A 22,458-nucleotide genomic window follows, 5' to 3' on the forward strand; every position below is an offset into this window, starting at 1 on the left:
GTGAGAAATGTGAATGAGGGAAAGAGTCACATAGGGATCATGGAGGATCCAGGAATGGTCGTGATTTTTAAACAGACATCCCCCTCTTGTCTCCCTGCTAGGATGGGGATCCTGCGTACCTTACAACTTTCAAGAAATGGGAAATATGGGTTTTTATTAGTGTAAGATCTCCTGATGTGTAAATGCTGACAAATAAAATGAGTTTTTTTTTTTAAAAGGAGAGGAAACACACAGGGAATGACATAAAGCACCTCTGTAGGCCAGAGTCTGCCCACAGACCACCAGTTTGCAGCCCCTGGCCTGGACCAGCCTCAAGAGCTTTCTTCCAGCAAACACATAAGAACTATGTTCACAAACATTAATCAAGCCAAACCAATGAGAGCAACATTCGTGATGGACAAACCAAACCAGCTATAAGGGCAGAGTGGAGGTGGCCAGCATTTCAGCGCTTTGGGCTTTCCCGAGTTTGATACACAAGATGGATGGAGGGGCTGTACACTGAGCAACAGCAGGTAACCTGCTGGGGGGTATTTGCCCCGCCCATGACTTGTAATTGGGTTTGTTTGTGTCTACATTTCTGGGAGTTGCCAGATATGCTTCTGGTGTTTGAGGTGGCAGTACTTACCTGTGAAATGCTCAGGAACTGTAGGAGTCTTTATCTCATAGAGATACTCATCGCGAGATCTGGTTGGGGGTAGCCCATCAGTCACAGAGTAATGATCTTTACCTTTAACTTCTAAGACCTCTTTCATAGGAACCGCTTGCTCCTTAATGGTCAAGGTTTTTCCATTGACTCAAATACCAATACTCAAGCCCTGATTCCAGACCATCACACTTTTCCCAGGGGTGACTCAGGATAAATGAGAAGATATGAATTATGTTGGCATGGACATGAATATCCCTAAATTGTTGGGGGAGGGCAGTTCTTTGTATAACTTTAGTTGGTTGCACAAAGGGATTCAAAGTCAAAGTATTGGAAGAGCTGTATCTTTTTTCTAAAAAAATTTAAATTCAGTTAGCCAGCATACAGTACATCATTAGTTTCAGATGTAGTGTTCAATCATTCATCAGTTGCAGGTACCAGCCGGTGGAAGAGCTGTACCTTCAACAGTTGTTCACAACAGCTTTATAGTAGTCATTATTTTCTGATGTTCCATTTTCTTGATTTGAGTTCTCTGGAGCTAACCTTATAACAACACTTAGCTCATTTAAAATTCTTTTTTTCACCCTTCTTCAGTTGTGTAATTGTTCCATTCACATTATGGAGATGTGTCATGTCCTGACTTTTATATCCTGGAAAACATGTAGTAAGTCAACCTTGTCCAGACATGATGACACCACATAGACATGGCAGATCGTAAGAGGAGACAAATGGTTTAGGCTTAGATGGGAGACAAAAATGGGTTACTGGCAAGCATTAAATATTTATAAAGCAGCCAATCTCTGGTACTCATCGGGGAGTGTTTCTGCATGAGGCATGTCAGGCTTTATAATTAGTTATGGGACTTACTATTATTTGAGTTTTTGCCACGCTATTTTCTGCCTGTGAAGGACCATTATTTTAAATATGCAATAAGAAGAAAGAAATATTGTTTAGGAAAGTGGTAGCTTTTCATTTTTTGAACTTTTGAATAATAATTTATGTCATGGAGTCAGTCTTGTAGTGACTTTGAATTTTTTTATCATCACATTTTCAGGGATCATGTTACAGTAAAATAAAGATTGTGACCCTCAGTGTAAGATAAAAATAATTCTAGATTCAGGTAGCTTCATAATGTCTCTCTTAAAGTTTCTTTCTCCATAAGGATTAACAAAAGCGAAAGCAAAAATAAAAACACAAAGAAAACAAAACAAGGCTCCCATTTGCTTCTGACAAATCACCAGATTTTGATTATTAGCAGAAATAGACTTATTAATACTTCTGGCATTTGTAAATATCATTAAGCAAGAGTTTCCTTTTCTGAAAGCAAGTTGTTATGCTCCAAACGGTAAGTTGTTACAATTCTTGAGGGGGAGGGAAAAAAGAAAACCCAAACCCCTCAAACCTTAATAAAAGTTCCCAGCAAAACCATTAGGGATTTCAATTATGAAGCTGTTCTCAAGACTCTTGTAAAGGTTATTTGTTGAACAATTTCTCTCTAACAGTGTATGACAAATTACTCGCTTGGCACCGTAAATGATGCACAGGCCCTTTAATTAGAATATAGCACTCGATATCTTTAAGACCTTCTAACACTTCTTAGTTAGTATTATTCCTCATATGCCTTTCCAAGGAGATGTGGACTTGTTTGCAGAGTCAAAATGGGTGATAGAGTAGGGTGGACAGGGATGTCACACCGGGCTGGGAATATCCAGAAGCTACACAAAGAAAGGAAGGCTCTGACCCCAACAAGTTTTGATTGCAAAGGCGACTCTGATAACAGAGTTTTTTATTATCCATTGCTTTTAGCCTTATTTACCATCAGGCTCTCTTGCCACAAGCATGCTTTTTAGTTCTGACAGCCCTGAATTATGGCCATTGTGGGATCCTATCTCATTAACTGAAATGGGAGAATAAAACATCAAACAATCATAAAAATAATTTGGCACTGTGAAACCACTTAGGAGCAGCTGTCAAACAGGTTGGAAGATAAACTTCTAAATAAAAAGAATAGAGAGAGCTGCGGCGTCCTGCCATACGCTTCCTCGGCATTACGGACTCCTTAATAACATGAAGTGCCCGTGTTTATGCAGAATAGCCCAGACACTCCATATATGATATTGATTATGCCTTAACCCCAATTTAGTAAAGACCTACTCCTCCTTTTCCTAATCAGATATTGCAGAAGCAGTTTTCTGGAAGAAAAAAAAAATGTCCCTAATGCCAAGCCATATTTTATCTGCGAAGGCTGTGGTTGGAGATAGGGCTTTGTCTTGCCTGTCATTGTGGCTTGGAGCCCAGTTTTAGGACAGCAAGGCCCCTCTGGGGCTCTTCTCCAGCAGTTTCCATCCAGTGATTCAAAAACATACATCTTTATCAAGCTGTTGTTGTCAGACAACATTAGATAATTAATAGGCCATTTGTCAGCCTGCACAAAACATGTTAAAATCCCAAACACAATCAGGATAAATATAGTTGCTTGCTCTCTGAAGGCTTTTTGTTCTGTCATGCAGCCATTGCAGGCAGATATTTGCTATTAAACGAGACTCATTATTAATCACATCTAATGTTAATTAATTAACCGCCTCTGTGTATCGAGGGCTCTCTGTGACTTTCAGTTGTTTTAAGAAGCTAATTGGTAACTTAGCAGTTTACATCTAAGTTACTATTTTTCATTTCATTCATGTCAGGAGTTTACTCAGTGAAATACATTTATTTGCATTTGAGAACTATACCGTAGAAAGTCAGCTTTTAAGAGACTGTATATAACCATGCGAGAAATGATAAAGGAAATGAAAGCCATAGAAAAGTATGTACCCCACCTTTGCTTTTTCTTACGCTTAACTTATTAAAAAATAATTTGATTTTTGTATTGTTTTGCAAACCTTATAGAAAAATGGAAATATTCAAATGTAATTTTTAGTAGATGATGAAAAGAGCAATGATAGGCTTAACCAAACACATGCAGTATTTTGATATTCATTCATTCATTCATTCATTCAACAAATATTTGGTAAGTATGTGTAGTCAATTATTGGTCAGGTCCTGTGGGGAGCCTGGCCTCTCTGAAGCCAGCACAGAACCGAATTTTAGTTGTTTCAAACTGTGAGCTACTGGAAAGCAGGGACCTGACCTCCGTAATACATGTCCCCTCTATGTTCCCTTACAGGGCAGATGCTCCATTGATATCCCTTCAACTGAGTTAACTAAATTCAAATACAATGGAAATGTCTTCAGAATTCTGATCTATTCACAAAGGAAGATGGGTGATGTGATTAAAGAGAACTAGGAAAAGCAACCTTGATCCATCATACATTCATGCAGCATGTTTCCATTGACCAATGGCTGTCCCACCTTAACTTATTTAATTTTTTAAGTTGTTACATCATTCCTGTTGTGCCAATCAGGAAAAAGCCTGTGATTCTTAAATAGACTCCAGCTTTACCTCTAGAACCTGGCCTTTGATGAACGCAGCTTTGCTTGGCGACCTCCCAGGCTGTAGCTGGGCAGTTGGATAAGCCGCATGAGTTGCGGTGACGTGGCTTACCACAGCATCTGACACTGTTGATCAATTCCTGGCGGAAGCTTCAATTCATTCACAGATTTTATTATTGATAACTATTACTTGGGGAAGCCTACCCTAAGGGATCACAGATACAAAAAAGCATTGCTGGACTCTAGCACTTTAAGAAGAGAAATTATTTAAAAATTTTATTACATAAACAGGGAAGCAGAGATAAGGGAAAAAAGTAGTTTTTCATCTTTGTGCTTCAAAATTTTCAGTTAATGAGAGGGATTTACACTTTGTAAGTCAAATCGTGTCCTTTTTAAACATGTCTATGAGGATTTTTTTCACATCTATTAGGAAAACATTTTTTTTTTCCAAGTGCCAGACTGTGCCTTCCTTTATTTTTTTTTTAATTTTTTATTGTTATGTTAATCACCATATATTACATCATTAGTTTTTGATGCAGTGTTCCATGATTCATTGTTTGTTCATAACACCCAGTGCTCCATGCAGAACGTGCCCTCCTCAATACCCATCACCAGGCTAACCCATCCCCCCACCCCCCTACCCTCTAAACCCTCAGTTTGTTTTTCAGAGTCCATCATCTCTCATGGTTCGTCTCCCCCTCTGACATACTCCCCTTTTCTTCCTCTCCTGTTATCTTCTTCTTAGGAAAACATTTTTAGTGTCTTCTATAACTTCATTTATTTGTATTTCACTATTTAAGTACTAAATATTTTATACTGACTGCATTTAACATAGAAATAAAAATCATAAGAATAATGATACCATACACTAAAGACATCTACATAAAATGTGGCAGGCAAAATATAATTGATGGTAACACTGTTCACTGAGACCTAGAATATTTTCCTTCACTCTCAGGAACCTTGTAGAAGTAGGCATGAGAAGGAACCAGGAAGTTTGCCATAGCTGATGACATGGATGGCAGAGTACCTGGAGATAAATAGTGTTTGTTTGTTTTTTTTAAGATGTATTTATTTATTTGAGAGAGAGAGAATAGGGGGAGGGGCGGAGGGAGACCAAGAATTTCCAGCAGCCTCCCCACTGAGTGTGCAGCTAGACAGGAGCTCCATCTCACAACCCTGAGATCATGACCTGAGCTGAAAACAAGAGTCTGAGGCTTAACCGACAACCCCCCAGGCGCCACTGGAGATAAATAGGGTTAAACAAACAAACAAACAAATATGTAACTAACAAACCAAAGACCCAGCAGTCAAACCACAGTTCTCTACCTGCTTTCCTTTCTCTCTAAACTACTGGAAGCCTACTCACACCTGAGAGGGTATTTTTTTTAGTGTGTATCCTTACTTATTTTTACAAGTAGAATTCCTTATATGTGTAGCCAAGACAGACATTTTTTAGTGTCTTTTAAATTAAGATGCTCTGCATTTGTCAGTGCTAGACTTTGCATTTTTATTTATTTATTCTAACTATCTCAACTCTAAGGTCCAAATGAGAGGGAGGGAGGAAAGGAGAGAGGGAGGAAGAGAAAGAGAGAGAGAGAGATGAGTAATTTTCTATCCAAATACATAGGGCATGAAAAGCACATGAACATACGCGCAGAACAACTGCAGAGCTTAAATTGTTTTATCCCCTTTGAAGTGCTATTGTTGAATTATATGTAGGGTGGGGAAAGATGGCTGGATTGAAAAATGTCCTTTAGCCAACAAAGATCTAGATTGGAATTTAACTTAAACCAGTCTGAGTGATATTCCAGAGGCTTTTATTGCTGGAAATAATACTGAATGGAAAACAGTTACACAAAGTGGAAATATTTCATATCATAGGTTGCCATACTCTAGATTACCATTATATGGCTTTTGAATCCAGTTCCCATTATGAGCTTGTGAAAGATCCTTTTCTTCTTATACAGATTTTTGGCTTAATTTGTAATAACAGCTCCTGACACAGAGCTTTTGTGAAAGTCTCAGCTTTTACTCCTTTAAGGTAAACTCAGTGGTACGCATGCAAGGAAGTAGGGAGACTGGCCATTTTGACTAAAGCCATTATCAAGGATCTGTGCGTTTTCCAGACTCTGAAGTAAAAAATGAAGGGCCCTTCAGGAGAACACAGCATGACTTCAACTGTCTTCTTTGACCCCCCCCTTTTTTTGTTACCATTTTTTTTTTCGTTTTGTCCTGAAGATGTAAGCTGCTGTTGTCTAGAGGGGGAGGAAAAGGTTTCTCCTAGGGATGTTAATTTCAAGGCTGAGTAGTTTCCAGTCACCAGGCTTTGCTGGAAGTATCGGTCAAGATTTGCCTGGAGGCAGCAGGGGCCCATTTGTCTCACCTGCAAGGAACATGGTCTTGGGAAAATGGCAAGAACTTTTGGCAGGTTTTTTAATTAGCACCTTAGTGTCTTTGGCTTTAGACTTCTTATTTGCTAATTCTCGTGGTGATTTTCTTCCTGGTGGTATGTGTTTAAAGCATTACATTGTGAACCTCAGTACCGTCTTCAAAGCTTTTAACTCAAGTGGTCAGCTAGGTTTATATTAATGTTTTGAGCATGACACATCATTTAGAAACAATATTTGTTTTGGCATAGCTTAATAACTATAAAATCAAGATGCAAACCAGAAAAAAAAATGTTGAAGACCATAATGCTGTTTTAGTGGGAAATACTCTTTATTCCCTAGACACAGCAAGAAGCTGCTCTTGTCCAAATTATGAGTTGTGAAACCCTGTGTTTCAGAAAGCAAAATTGTTGAAATGTTATTGAGGCATAACTTTTCTCCCTAGAGTAGCTTCTCTGTTGTGGAGAGAATAAGGAAAAATAAAGCAGCAGCAATCTTTCTATAATATTCTTACAGAGAAATAAGAACATTGGAGAGAATAGGCTACCGAAGTTTTTACCTGCTCTGCAGACTCCTTGGCCTCAGTTTATCAGACACCATTAAGAAAAACGAGGATTTCAGTCAATCACAGCTGGTAGTTTGGTTTTATTTCCTTTTTTCTCGTAGTATCTCATCCTGTATTTACATACAGCCTCAGACACACATGCATGTTGTTGGATAATGAGATATTCAACATGGCTTAAAATCCACCCCCCCCCAAAATTATTAAGCTATTTCAAAACAAGAAATAATGCTGAGAGAAAATTTGTATTAGCTTGATTGATTATCTTATTTTAATCCATATTAAAGCTTTAAGTCTCTAGGCGTGGCTCTTTACTTCTAACACCTCATAAATTATAGCTATAATGAAGCAGTCATTTATCCTGAGCTGATGATAAATGGCTTGCCCTAGGAGGAACTAAAGAATGGGCAAGTAGATCATTTTCATATTTGGTGAAAACAATATTAAGTACCCAGACCTCAGTGATTGCCCTAATAAATGAATAATCTGAGGTGAGGGGCTTGGCAGTCAGTGTAAAAAATAACCTGAGCTTTCTCTGTCATTTGTCAGGCTTTGCTATGACAGCATGCATTATGGGTAAATGAGCAATCAGCAAGAACTATGTTATGGCTGGGATGTTTTTGAGAAATTTATCATATGCTTTGCTTGGTACCTTAAGACCTTAAGGCTTAATGGCTATAGTGCATGACTGCAAGTGAGCACAGTTCCTATTTACCATGGTATGCTTCATTTGCGCTCCATCTCTCACCTTAAAGAAAGGACCTTTCCCAAATGAGCTTCATTTGGCTTTGTTTTTAAAACTTTAAAGTTTATGTGGATGATGTTCTATCTCTATGTTGACAGGCACTCCTTGTGGTAGATTGGGTTAAGGAGACTTTGGAGATCTGAATTCAAATAGAACTTCAGGGTTGGAAATTTATCAGTGCATGGGGATGTCGGAGATCTGGATTCCAGTGTACCTGCAGCCAAATATATTATGGAAAGTGACATTAACTCCTGATAACACTATTAAATATTTAATGGTATTTAAGAGTTAAATGAGTTTTCTACCCTCCCCTAACCCACGAAACGGTTGATCTCTGATTTATTGCTGAATCAGAAATAACCAAGAGTGGTTGAGCTATAAATGCCTCATTGGAATTATGCAGTGTGTTATGACTCATTATGGTTTGCTGCCATATGTAGTAAAAAAAAAAAAAATGGAACCAATATCTGAACTGCTCTTCCCAGGCTGGAGAGTGCTCATCCACACTCTTGTCCCATTACTGTGAATCTTATTATGAAATATTTGATGAAGGAGAATGTGGCTTTATCAGTGACCTCTGCTTCCATAATATCCAGAATTCACAGGTGACTTTGAAGTTAGGTGCACATCAAATTCAAATTCTGGTAGTACCCCTAGTTGGATACATTTGTTCATTCATTACTCTGACATCATTTTTCCCCTGTGTAAAATGGTGAAAATACTGTCTTGAAGGGTTGCTGTGTGGAGTAAATGAGCTAATATGTAGAAGATGCTTATCATTCTATAGATACTCTATAAATATTCAGTTAGTTCCACATGTTTTTTTTTAAAGATTTATTTGAGAGAGAGAGTGAGAGAGAGAGAGCACATGAGAGGGGGGAGGGTCAGAGGGAGAAGCAGAGTCCCCGCCGAGCAGGGAGCCCTATGCGGGACTCGATCCCGGGACTCCAGGATCATGACCGGAGCCGAAGGCAGTCGCCCAACCAACTGAGCCACCCAGGCGCCCAGTTTAACCCTAGTCAGGCACCTGAGCACTTTCAGTGTTCAAAATGCAGATGGCATTTTAAAAGATACTGTATCAAGGCCAGATGCCTGCTACATTAGGGCAAGACGTTAGTGGGACAAATTCAATTAAGTAAAAACATTTGTTGCATGTCTACTGTGAGTCAGTTTCCAATGATGACATAGTATTACCTCGTCATTGGTCACCAGGACCATTGTAGTAACCTTTTTGATTTTTCCCCTCTCCTAGCTCTCACCCAAGAACTTTCCAGTTATCTTTCCAAAATGCAGATCTGATCATGTCATGACTCCTAGCTGCCAAATTATTTAGCATCACAAACAAGGGTTTCCATAAACTTCAAACCTACCATTTCAGCTTCATATCATACATTCCCTTTTAATCCTGTATTCTAGCTATATAGAACTACTTACTGGTCCTTCAGTATATTAATCACATGCATGCTTATCTTAGCTTAGAATGTACTCATTCAGCTCACTCAGCTGTCTTGGCGTGGCTAAACCTTCCTGCAAGATGTATTACTTAAAATTTCAGCTCTGGTGTGTAACCTTCCCCAGATTTCTAGGTTGAAAGTGGTTTCTTCTTTTTAGGTGTTCCCTGAGTACTTTGTAGGTGATAGCCCACTCATCATTTTGTGCAGGAACCATCTGTTTGTGTGCTGTTTCCCTGTGAGTTCCTTGAGGACAGGAATAGTGTCTGTTTCATCGTTTTACTCTCAGAAATTCTCATGGTGCCCAGAATGCAGTAGGTGCTTTATAAAGGTGCTCTATAAACACGGAATTAATGAGAAAGACGTTCTGCTTGTCTTGGAACACCTCAAACTCAAAGTCAGGGAAGTTCTCAGCAGGGGAGATAGTAGGAACCACACATTCCTTGTTGTGCTCTGAACCTACAGATCCCCCACCATTTCCCTTCCCCAGTCAAAACACATGAAATGCCTGCTTCGACTGACCTTCCTCTGGAAACTGAATGAGAGGGTGTTTTCATGGGCAGTATGGGGAAGGGTGGAGTTGGACAGGAGAACTCTAGGGCCCGGGTGGCAGAAGCCATTGGCTTGGATGGGATGGAGGCTGTTGGTAAAATCAGAGAAGAGCTTCTGGCAGAATCATGGGAACAGGAACCAGGTATTAGTTAGCCTTTCCTGTCTGAGGGCAGATAGAGGAAGTGTTCGGTTTCTTTTTGTTTGTTTCCTTCCCTGGGTCTCAACATGGCAGTTGGCAGTTAAGGTGGGCAAAGATATTACAATATAAACATGACTGCTTAAGGCAAGTCAATTGCTCAGATTATAATATTAATTTGGGGGGAGACTGGGGCTATACTTTTTCCTCCTTCCCCTCTTGCCACGGAAAATAGTGCAGTGTCTTGTGCATAATAGGCATTTAATAAATATTTGATGACCACATGAGTGTAATGAAAGGATTCAATATGGGAAGCATGAATGGAACCTTCGATGTTGGCTATTTGGAAGAGAATCAAGGAGCTTGCTCACAGAGAAGAAAGCGGGTAAATTTCCATTTGCAATTTATTCTTTTCCATGGGACACCAGGAGATTTCAAAGCAGATGGGAAGGAGAGAAATCCCAGTTCTGGTAAGCGCTTTCAAATATTATGAATAGAAAAATAATCTTTACAAACTTATTGTGAACAGTTGTTTTTGACACTGAGGGGAATGAGTTCTCCTTCAAGTTTCATTCATTAAATTTGACAGATAGTTATTGAGCCCTTACTGAATGCAAGGTCCTGGACTAGGTTCTGTGGTGGGATGGAAAAGAATATAGACCTCCATTCAAATGACTGCAGTATGGAAATACCTACTGCAAATAAAGGTATTACTCCATTTGACTAACTCTATATTCAGGATCAAAAATGGCAAATGGGAAAAACTGCAAAATCCTCATTGTTAGTGGTTTTTCCAAGGTTGTGGGGGCCCGTAAGTCCAGGAATGGAAGAGAGGCCATTAAAAATTGCCCTGCACCTTTAGCTGCAATAACCTCACTTTTAGGAAACTCTTGTTATTTGTGTTGACTGGTTTTCTTTCTTCTTTCACTAGCATCAGTGGTCACTGTCTCTATAATATCCTTAGTATATGGTTCCTCAACATGGAACATCTGAAACTTCCTTTGCCGGCATGGAAGAAATTAAATTAGCATTCCTACCTAATTGGGATGCTTACATGCCTACTCACTACGGATTTTTATATCATGTTACTAGCTACCTCTCATAATCTTTGTGCTTGCTAGAAAACAAAAGCAAAAGATTAAAGCTCTTTGATTCATACGTTAACAGCATATGGAAGTTACTCTTAAGAAGTATAATTGAGATGAAAAACCTTAAAAGCATCTTTTATTCCTGTTATTTCCATCTGCCCCCAGCCTTAAGTAGATTTGATATAATTTCAGACAAATCCATTGGAACAACTTATTTGTATTAAAGTAGTTCTACATGGAAATAATACCATGGTGTCATCCGCATAATAAAACATCTCAAATTTGCTAAGGTTACACAAAATGAACACTGTTCTGTCTCCAAAGGATTTTCTATTTTTTGACAGAGACCGAATTCTTGGGTTTGAAGAAATGGTCAGGTTCTTACTAATACATGTCAGCGAATATGATAAGTTTGTATTGAATCGGAGTTTTAAAAAAGGATGATAGAGGCGCCTGGGTGGCTCAGTTAAACCACAGACTCTTGATTTTGGCTGAGGTCATGATCTCAGGGTTGTGAAATAGAGGCCCGCGTGGGGCTTGGTGCTGGGCATGGACCCTGCTTGGGATTCTCTCTCCCTCTTCCTCTGCCCCCTCTTCCCCAAAATGAGGGTAAGTTAGAACATTGTACCATTAATACCAGAAGTATTGTTTGGGGATAGATTTTATTATCATTTTATAATTTTTCATTTGTTACAAAATCTTTGTCATAGAGGAAGGTGAACGTATTTGTCATGCTTCTTCAGGGATGATGATTCTGTCCAAGGTGCAAATGCCTTGCCTCTCTCCTAGAGAGCTGTGGGTCCTGGCCTTCTGCCCTTGCTGCCAAGCTAAGCTGCTCTGCCAATTGGCTTAGGAGGGGATTGCCGCTTCCCACACTCATGTGTGTGACTCAGGCTGCACAGGCAGGCTCCAGTTAGGTTAGACTCATGATCATCTGTGTTCTTCTTGTCTGGCAGTTTCTGCTCCTCTAAGTTATTTGAACTATTTGGGAAATTACTTGTGCACCTGAGGCATAGTCAGCTTTGCAAATAGAGAATCGTCTGGCCTCTGTGACTTTAATGGGATGACATTTTCTCAATGATCGTAGCATTACATCCTTGGCCGACCACCCAGCATGAATATCTTTACAAATACAGAGGTGACTACTTGACCTTTAGGTCTGGGGTGAGCTGTCCAAACTCGCAGAGAGAAGGGGCTAGATGTGTTTAATTTCTCATCTCCCCTCTTCCAACTCCACCAGTGTGAAGGGGAAAGCGAAAGTGGTTTTTCCCTCAGAAGCTTCGGAGGGCATGTCATTCATTTCTGAAAAGATGAGCAATGATAGCAGGGCCCCTTAACAGCGTAGGAATTGTGCCTTGCCACAAAATAATCCAAATCTTGTCATTCACGTAGTAGTAAACTATCTGGGGTGTCATCTCCCTCATGCCCTCCTCCCCACCACCACGTTCTCCTCCCCTACCTCCCTCAGGCCCTTCTCTCCCCACCCCACCTTGCTCACATCATGCCAGTGCCTTAAATGACAGCAGGTCCGCATCTTCCTCCAATCCTTTGCTCATTTGGTTCCCCCTTCATGGATGAATGCTTTTCTCGACCTCCACTTGGCAAATCACACTCAGCTTTCAAGGCTTCCTCCATGAAGACTTCTTGTCCTCAGTGTGGACTCCTCACTCCCTCTGCTGTGATTCACTTATCTGTTAAAGCACTCAGCATTTGATCAGGAAGGCTTCCCCACAGGATTGTGAATTATGTAAGGTCAAGGATCGTTTTCTTAAATCATACTCTTTTATTAGATAACACCTGATACTGAAAAGAGTATATAAAACATAACATAATAACATATGCACAAGTAACCGAATATGAAAATAAAATGAACACCTGTAAACTTACTACCTACCTTAATTAAGAAGTGGCACAGGACTGTTTTTGGTAACTTCCAAGGTCCGTCTTCCCTTTGCTGCCTCATTCTTGAGGTAACTATTCTTCTGAACATTACTTTGATCATTTCCCTACTGAAAAATGATTTTATTGCTTATCTGTAGATTACCAAACAATGTATCATTTGGCTTTGCTTGTTTTTGAGTTAAAAAATAATCTTCTGGGTCTTGCTTTTCTTTTTGCAGTATTTTGTTTCTAAGATTCATCCATGTTGCTCATTTTCACATTGTATACCATTTTATGATATGACTATACCACAGTTTATTTATTCATCTCTTGTGGATGGGCTTTTGGGTTTTCAGGTTTTTGATATAATGCTGATGTGACCAGTCTCAAACGTGCCTTCCAGTATGTGTATACAAGAGTTGCTCTAAAGCATATGTTTAGGAGTGGAATGCTATGTCAAGGGAGATAGCACGAGACAGTACAACATTTTTTTAAGGTAGTTGTGGCAGTTTACACACACACCAGCAATGTGCAAGAGCTCCTGAATTCTTTACATATTTAGGTCACTTGATACTACCTCATTTGCCAACCTAGGAGATGTAAAATACTATCTCATTATTGCCTTATTTTGTATTTTCCTGTTAACTAAAGGGATTGAGTTTTTTTTTCATATATATATATATATATATATATATATATGTGCCTTTTGTGTTTCCTATTTAGTGAAATCTTATTCATGTCTATGGACTGTATTTCCACTGGGTTTTTACTTAGTGCTTTTATATTAGAAGTTGTTTTTATATTCTAGATACTAATCCTTGGTTAAGTATACTCTTTTCAAATACCTTGCCCTAGTTTGTAGCCTTTCTTTCCTTTCCTTTCCTTATGCTATCTTTAAATCAACAGTAAGTCTTACTTTTAATGTAGTCAGTTTTATCAGTCTTTGGTTTTATGGCTAGTAATTTGTATGTCTTATTTGACATTGTTTTTAATTTATAATCTCTGCCCCTGGCACCCAAACTAGATTCAAGACCACAATAAATTTTGGTTGGAAAAAAAAGAATTAGTAAATAATATGAATGGAGGAGTAATAAAAACTTCATTTGATTTACCAAGCACACATGGTCTTTACTGGATCAAACTCTGCATATTGGGACAAGAAAACCAGACAATATCTGAAATATCTCTTCTGTATCTGCTGGTTGTGGCCAGCACTACAGAGGGCCAGTGCCCCATCCATATCCCCTCACCATTTCTATTCATGCCAACCGTGACTTCCAAATGGTTTGCCTGAGTCTGCTGGGTCTGAGCATGGGCAGGTCAGAAGTTCAAGGAATTACGTCCCCTGGGAACAGCTCTCAGCAAATGACTGATGAGAACTGGTGAATAAAACCCCCAGCTCCCTCACTTCAGCAGTGCTGATTTGCACTGTTTTCCTCACTTCCTAGTGGTAGCTTATTTGATAGCACATCCTTTATTGCCTTCCAGTTCTTCTCTATCTTGCTTCCTACTCATCTACCTGAGTTTCCTGAAACTATCTCTAACATAAACTACTTGCTCTCAAATCTCTGTTTCAGGATCTGATGGTGCAATTAGGAATGTGTGAATGTCAATTTCTGACACAGGAATTGGAATGCTTATAATTTTGGATTGGATGAATGTATTTTTTTAAAACTATTTTTATGGTTATCCTACATTTGGGAGGCTATTACAAGGTGAAGTGCAGAGTCAGTATGTATATAGCTTAAGAATTAAGTGTGTGGACTCTGAAGCTAGATTATGTGGGCTTAAATCATGGCTTTTTCATCATTATCGATCACTATTGCTTATTGCTTATTTCTGCCTCAGTTTCATTACCTGTAAAATGGGGATAATAGTAATACCTACCTCATGGGCTATTAGGATTAATTGGTTAATGTAAGCAAAGTGATAAAACTAGTATTTGGCTTATGGTAAATGCTCAATAAGTATTAGAAATTAGTTGTGTTATGCACCTTCCTGAGGCCAGTGAATGAATAACATATCACTTGATACAAGCTAAGAAGATGACATTGTTATACATTTCTTGTCACTCTATATAAGACATTGCAGTTAAGCTCTGCTGAAATCTTAGGAAGTCTGGTCTAACAATTCGAAAATAATTTTTCAGTTGTTTTTAGAAAAAAGTTCATTTCATGAGTGTTGAGCTCTACTCTGAGATTATAATGGATCTCCTTTTAGTGCCTGGGGAGAAGGAAACATGCCAAATGAAAACAGATTTCTCTGTAAATCTATACTTTTCATTTTGCTGTAACTCAAAAATACCTTTACTCTTATTTGCTGGGATTGTTGGGGGGAGAAGAGGGAATTATATAAAGAAGGTTTTTGTCCCCAGGAATAACATTCCAGAAAGCTTGATTCTGTTAAATGGATAGAGTTGTAATTTGAATCTGTGTGGCTACCAGAGAAGGTACTTCCATGAGCATTTTGTTTACTAATCTTTGATACTCTATCAGTGGATCCGACATGAGTCTCCTAAACTTTCCCTTCCTTTGACCAATAATTGCAAAGAAGTTAGTATTTGGATGTCACCCATAATCTAGTATGACTTCCTGTGTAGAAAATAAGCTTCACAAGAGACCCGATTTCCTAGATTGAGTCTGCATTAACCAAGATATTTTCCTTATATTTGAAACTATTTGAGACAAGGCTTGGTTTAATGGCAAGAGATCTGGTTTTGAAGCCAGAAGAGCTGGCATTGTGTGCCTCTTAATTAGACTTGTGATATTGGGGAAAGTTATTTTACTATCATAAGCTTTGGTTTCCTCATCTGGAAGATGGGGAAAATAATGAAATCTAGTTCAGAGAGTTGTATAAATAGTAAAGTAGAATACAAAAACTGGTTGGTTCTTAAGGAGGTTTTATTTTACTCATGGAACTTTTAAGTTATTCTAAAATTTCATTTGCTACGGCAAAATAATTTTATGTAGTTTTTTCCTTTATCTTCTCTATGGTTCCTGAAAGATAGTTATGCTTAAAAATATTCATCCTAATGAATAATAAAATAATCCTCTTTGGTAGTTCAAACTCAAGTATTTCAGTTAGCTTGATTTGGGCTGTTTAGTCAAAACATTAAAGTTTATTGAGAATAAAGAATTTCTGAGAATTCTTGATATTTCTTATCCACAATATTTGTTTATCAATATAATTTATTTATCCAAGCCAGTCAGTCAACACATAGTTTTTGAGCCCCAGTTATGTGTTAGTCACAGTATTAGGCACTGAAAAGTGGTTGAAAGAGAAAATTTTTGTGTGTGGCTATATGGTATCAATATCAAAAGAGAAAACCGTAATTTCAGCAAGACTTTTGCTAATCTAACTCGCATCAAAGAAACTGGCGTGTAGAAAAGCCATTTAGCTAGAATTTCCCCCCCCCTTTTCTTGCATCATAGAGGCAGAACCAATTGCAAAATATGAGCACAATGCAATATTTTTTCCTCAGCTATCTAAACAAGAACATGCATACAAATAAGGGGCTATGGATCTTCTTACCATATTCAAAAATAGCCAGTTGTAGTCTGTTCCTTATGTCAACATATTGCGAAAGATAATTGAAATTCCAGCAAGTGCCTATGTTATTAACGGTGGAGTTGATGCCATTATAATCTTGTAAACATCCAGACAAATACAGCCAGATATATTGAAGAATGATGAAGTGTTGTAACTTACTGTAGTACTTAATAATGTTACCGTTTTGGTCCATTATTGGAATATTGTATCTGCTTGAATTAATGTTTATAATGGTACTTTACTGCTATTGTCTGCTTGTTTTTATTCTGATTTATGTGGTTAGCAGGCTGAATACAATTTACGTTGAATTTTTTTCAAGAAGTGTAGTTTAGCAGAGGCACAAGTCCTTCTGAATAAACTTTAAATTGAGATATTAAAGATAGAAAAGACAATGGTTTTGTTTCTCTAATTGTCTATGGCAAGAAAACGTATATTTTAAAAGGAAACGTGGGTTCACAAGAAGATAAATTGACACATAATCCAGAGGCCAGTTGCTGGCAGAATTTCTTAGTTTGATGTGACTCTCTCTTTGACAGTTCTCCTAAGGTAGGTTATTTTGGAGAAAACATATGTTTCCATTTTCTCTCCCTCTGCTTCCCTTTGAGTCCCCAGGCTCCACTAGGGTCACAGAAACATTAAGGCTTTTGTCACTGTGATTAATAGCTCTTAAGATCATCTTTAATTCACTCACTAATGACTGAGGGTCTTTCTGCTCTCCAAGTAATCGGGTGATGTATGAGCCGATAGCACACCTTGTGCCAGAGGTGAAAATCATTCAGGCAATGCAAATATTGTCACGGGAACAAATGTTTTCCCTGTTAATAAAAATTAATGAATTCTACCCAGGAGCTAGTTAAGGAAGCTGTAGCAAAGGAGATCCAAGCACAAATAACTTCTTACTGCTAAGAATCACTTACGTTTCCTTTCTTGATATAGGAAAAGACCATAATTGCTGCGTATCCCTACATTTCCGTAAGAGATGGAATGATGACAAACTAATTTAATTATAGAAATGCATTATGTCACTTCTAGATTAATTTTTCTGGGTCTTGAGGATATGTAAAATTGTGAACCTCAGCATCTTATTTGTTTTAACCTTGGTTCAACTGCAGGCTTCTAGCACTGTACTAACCTCATGAATACATTCTTCTCTTCATAGCCTAGTTAAAACCAAGAATTATAGTGGTCAGGGTTTATAACTATAAAATGATGTAATGAAGTTTAAATTTGAAAAACTCCTTGTAACACATCATAAAAGATTGATGAAACAGACTGGAGATTAATAAGTGGTTTGAATATTTTGAGAGCAAAAACAAGAAAAACATTTGTTAACTCCGTCCTTATATTTTTTGAATTCTTTAAAAATAAAAACATCTCCTCTCTTAAAAATTTGCCTCACATCATTAAAGATTTTCCCATAATACATCTACCTGCACCCTCCAGTTCATTCTGTAAGTCAATAAATGTACAATATTCTGAGAAGGTGTGCCTACTCGTTATGTGTTGAAACTTGGTGTAGAGCAAAATCTGTTGTCTTTTTGTTTCATTTGGATAGTCCATGATTCTTTCTTCTAGTGACCAAAATCCATTGTCTCAATGGAATAAATATTTCTGAAATAGCTCCCAGTCCTTCCCCTATCATTTACATCTTAGAACAAGAAAACAGTAAACTTTTAAAAGACATTATTTTACCTCTCCACAGTGCTTATCTACAAAGGAACATATTACTGAGGGGGGAAAAAAGGCTCGACTTGTTACTATTATTTCTGGTAAGCACCCAAGGAGAGTAGCTAATTTGTTCTTCATCAATGCCAAGGACAAATTAAAAAAAAAACTAACTGAATTATGCATTTATATTTTCTTTGCTTCTAAAGTGCGCTTCTTTTCCTCAGAATGTTTAAATAGAATTATCAGAATTTTAACTGTATATTTTGTACATTGTCTCAGAATCTGTGATATTTAAATGAACTGAACTCTGAAAATATTAAAGGACAAATGATGTTATTTAAATACAATAATTTTTAAGAATATTAAAGGTTACATAAAATTAAATATTATTTAATTTTTGAAACTGAAGAACGAGTATAACTGAAGAGGCTCCTCTTGCCACCCTCCCTGTTACTGAGAATAAACCCATTTTTTCCCCTAAAATGAATTCATATAATAGCTCCCCTATGTTGAACTTGGAAGTAGGATTTTTCTCTAGGTTGGCGCTTCTCCAGATGTGCTCTTTGGATCACCAGCATTCAAATATCTTGGAGGGGTCTCACCCACAGTCACAGCGAACCTCTGGGGGTGGGGCCTGGGTATTTGTATTTTTAACAAGCTCTCCAGACGATTCTCACACAAAGGTTAAGTACTACTGATCACAATGTTATTGGGAGGAATTTCATCATGACAACATTGGTTGTAATTATATAGGCTCTCTTTTTCTCATTCACATAAAATGAATTTTCCACAATCGGGTTTCACTGTTTCTATAAACTTTTATATCTTACCCTTGATTTTGAAAGAAAAATGTTGAGTTTACACAGCTTCAGTACATACCTGGTGGGTAAAGGTTTCGGGCAAGTGCAGACAACAAGAAAATCAAATATGAGCTTTTTTGCCCAGAGAAGTTCTAATCACATAGTAAACAGTTAGAATTTACACGAGTCTTTATTTAATTAAGCCTGAGAACCACTATTTAGTTGCAGCTGGAGCAGAATCTTGGCACGGAATAGAACAATCTAGTGGAGGCTTTAACCTTTCCCCTTTTACCTGTGCTTAGAAGAATGTGTATATTTCTTGAGAAGGTGCTGCTATCTTGAAGCACTCTTTGTAGTCTTTGATATAAGGGTCGCTTCACTGTGTACACATTTTAAAATTCAATAGTATAGAAAATGGATGCAATCGATGCATAGCTTAACTGGACTTTTTTATAATCGATAAGGTTGAAATAATTTATCCATATGATGAACTTTCATATTTTAGCGTTTTTCTGGTACTTTTTAATGAAGAGTGTGTGTGTGTGTGTGTGTGTGTGTATGTGTGTGTGTGTGACTTTGACGCCTGCTTTGCTGTTTCATAGATCTTTTTCCACTCCCATGCTTCCTTGCTGAATATTCTTAAGTAATTGTTTATATCAGCTAAGGCTAAATAAAATAATGAGAGGAAAAGAATAACAGTGGTACTATCACCATTATTCATGCCAAGGTGGCAGAATTAAATAGGATCCATAGCAGATCTCAAATCCCTGGCCCCCTGAGCCACATGTGACTTGCAGGTATATATAGGCTAGGTTAACACAATGTGTAAATCAAACAAGCAAACTGGGCCACATTTCTGGTTTCTTTTGAAGTATCAGACGGCCTGGCTACCTGAGGCCAGTTTTGTACATGGCAACAACCGGCCCTACCTAAATAGTAGCTGCCTCCTTTAGATGAGGCACGGCCTCAACAGTCCCCCTGTGCTTCCCATCCCCTCTTACCTTACACTCCGTTTACCTTTTATGCTTGACCCTTGTGGGCATTTATATATGTAGGCACTAGTCAATTTGGATGAACAGAGAACCCCAAATAGGATGATCTGAAAATCTCAAAACCATGTCTGTCTGGCTTTAGGATTTGTGGCAGATCATTCTACCTAATTGTATTGACCTTGGTAAATATTGAATTAGTTTGCATACCTTTGGGTCTAATCAAATGAGTAAATCAGGAAATCTGTTTGGGAGTTACAAATTAGAGAAGTCAATGTGAGCTTAAAATTTGAAATATGGATTTTATTTTTTATTTTTTTTATTTTTTGCATTTGGTTGTAGAGACCTTTATTTCTTCTCTGTGGATCTTCGAATCCTATGATTCTGGAAGGCACTGACTGGTCTTAATAATATTCTCCTAGCAATGGTAAGGCACTGGGCAGTGCCAACTTTAGAAAATAATTATCGAGACATCTCTGCCAGGTATTGCATCCTCTTAGTAACCACAGGAAGTCCCCAGTATCCCTGACACAAGCCTGAGTTTCCAAGGCGGACAGATCCCTGCCACTCCCTTCCTACCCCTCCCACTTGAAGAAAGGCCACAAGTTCAGATTCCCCCACAAGCTCATAATTTTGGATTTGTTTAACTCTTCTGTAAGCACTTTGGTATAGTCCAACCCTCCTTCTTTTGGAGGACAAATCTTATCTTTTTATTAGCAAACAGGATGGCTTAGATATGACTTTATGGGACATTTGCTGGAGCATAATTTAATATGACTCATTTCCCCTTCTATGTGAAGACAGTGACTGGAACAGACCAGGGGAAAACCAAACCCAAAAATGCTGGAAACTTGCACTTCAAATTGTATAAAATTCTATTGGAGCTGAGGGATTTATTTAGAATGACTTGGCATTCTTTGCTTGGATGTCTAAATAGGCCTTGTGATACCATTTTTGGCCTCACTTTGAACCTAGTGTAATAAAGAAGGAAATGAAAGCAAAGGTAAACTTAAAGTATTGTTTTACTCTAAATGCTTTCAGTAAAGGGTCTTGTTATCTAATGATTGGTACTAGATGGCTAGTATAAATCGTACAGTCTGTTCTTTGCACTCATGGCTAAAGGAGGCAAAGGCAAAGGAAATCAATTGGAACTAGCAGGTAACAAATGACCAGTCTTAGGCAAACATAGCAGGTGGGGAAAATAGACTTGTGGACAAAGATTACTAGGAAACAGTGAGTGAGGACTTTTTCTTCTCTTTCAAAATCCAGTGCAATTATACAAAGTGACTAATTGCACAATTATGAAAGACAGGACTGTTTTATCTCTTACCACTACGGACCTAGAGCCTGGATGCTATGAGGTTTTCCAAGGGTCTACTCAAAATATATGAGACTTGAAAAAAAGTACTGGCTTCAAAAGAAGAATGAAAATGGTAAAATAAAAATTACGAAGCATTTATCAATACAGTGCTATGTTGGCTAGCCGACTACAATTCCACTCATTGAGTGTATTGAGGGTTGTGTTTGTATGACATTGAATGTGGGATGTGGCTACCTTTTAATTTTTGATGTAATGTAGGATGCAGTTTTCAAAATTAAGTAGCTAGGATGGGCAGAAATCTTAAAATGGCCCTGATGCACATTTTACAGCTATATAACTTTTTTGCCAGAGGCCATTGAGAATATTGGAAATGAGGATTTATTAAAAAACAAATTACTTTTAGCTAGTTCTGTGAATGGGATGCACTTACTGTTCAAAGTAGGATCCTGCTGGGACAGGCATCAATAGACTTTCACTTTTGACTTCTCTAAACTCATGACTTTCTTACTTATTTTTCGAAGTTTTTTTTTTTCTCTCAAAGTAAGTGCCCTTTTGGAGTCTGCAAGGTACCAGTCAGTCTGTGTCTGAATTTTGAGTTGCAAAAGGGATAGTGGGACTCTGCAACATGCAGACCTCCCAACTGTGCATTGGTATCATTCCTCTGACCTTGTTTGTGAGGAATTTTTGTGTACATGATCTTATTGGAACTTCACAATAATCCATTGATATTGAGAAGTGTTGGTGTCACTGGCTTTATTTGACCAATAATGTTAGGCCTAGTGACACAGTGTAGATTACACAACTTTTGTATGTGGAAGGACCTCGAACCCATATCATCGAATGTCAAATCCATTCAACATGCTAACTAAAAACATTCATCTAGCTGCTGGACATGTATGACTTAGGACATTTTTAGAGCTAAATTTTCGAGAGGTTTTCTCCTCATAAATTTTACATATTATCTGATAGAAAACAGGTTTATCCATCCATGCAACAAATATTTGTTGAACATGTGCTGTGTGCTGGATACTGTGCTAGGCTCTGGGTTTGTGATGGAGAATAAGATAGATACATTCCCTCCTCTTTGGAGCTTAATTCAAGTTTGAATTCACTGCTTAGACTAAATCTGAATCAATGTGGTCTCTTATTTTTACTGCAAAATTATTTTAATTACAGAAATGGAATCTCTTCCATATCACCCCTAAGACAGAAGGTGTGTGCGCATGCGCGCGCGCACGCGCGCGCACGCGC

At 38.1% G+C, this 22,458-nt stretch overlaps 1 protein-coding gene across 9 annotated transcripts in view; it reads left to right on the forward strand.

Annotated features, from left to right (window-relative positions):
• MECOM (MDS1 and EVI1 complex locus) overlaps window positions 1-22,458 on the forward strand; it is a 532,091-nt gene that overhangs the window by 191,015 nt on the left and 318,618 nt on the right. Inside the window, exon 2 of one of the 9 annotated variants that reach the window (XM_073897586.1) lies at window positions 219-512. The exons of the other annotated variants lie outside the window; for them this stretch is intronic. The gene's annotated coding sequence lies outside the window, so the exon portion shown is untranslated. The remainder of the gene's footprint in view (window positions 1-218; window positions 513-22,458) is intronic. 9 annotated transcript variants of the gene reach the window in all.

This window comes from Callorhinus ursinus, unplaced genomic scaffold (assembly GCF_003265705.2).
Source record: "Callorhinus ursinus isolate GAN/ISIS: 27379988/994484 unplaced genomic scaffold, GSC_fseal_2.0 scaffold1, whole genome shotgun sequence".
In the NCBI taxonomy this organism is placed as follows: domain Eukaryota; kingdom Metazoa; phylum Chordata; class Mammalia; order Carnivora; family Otariidae; genus Callorhinus; species Callorhinus ursinus.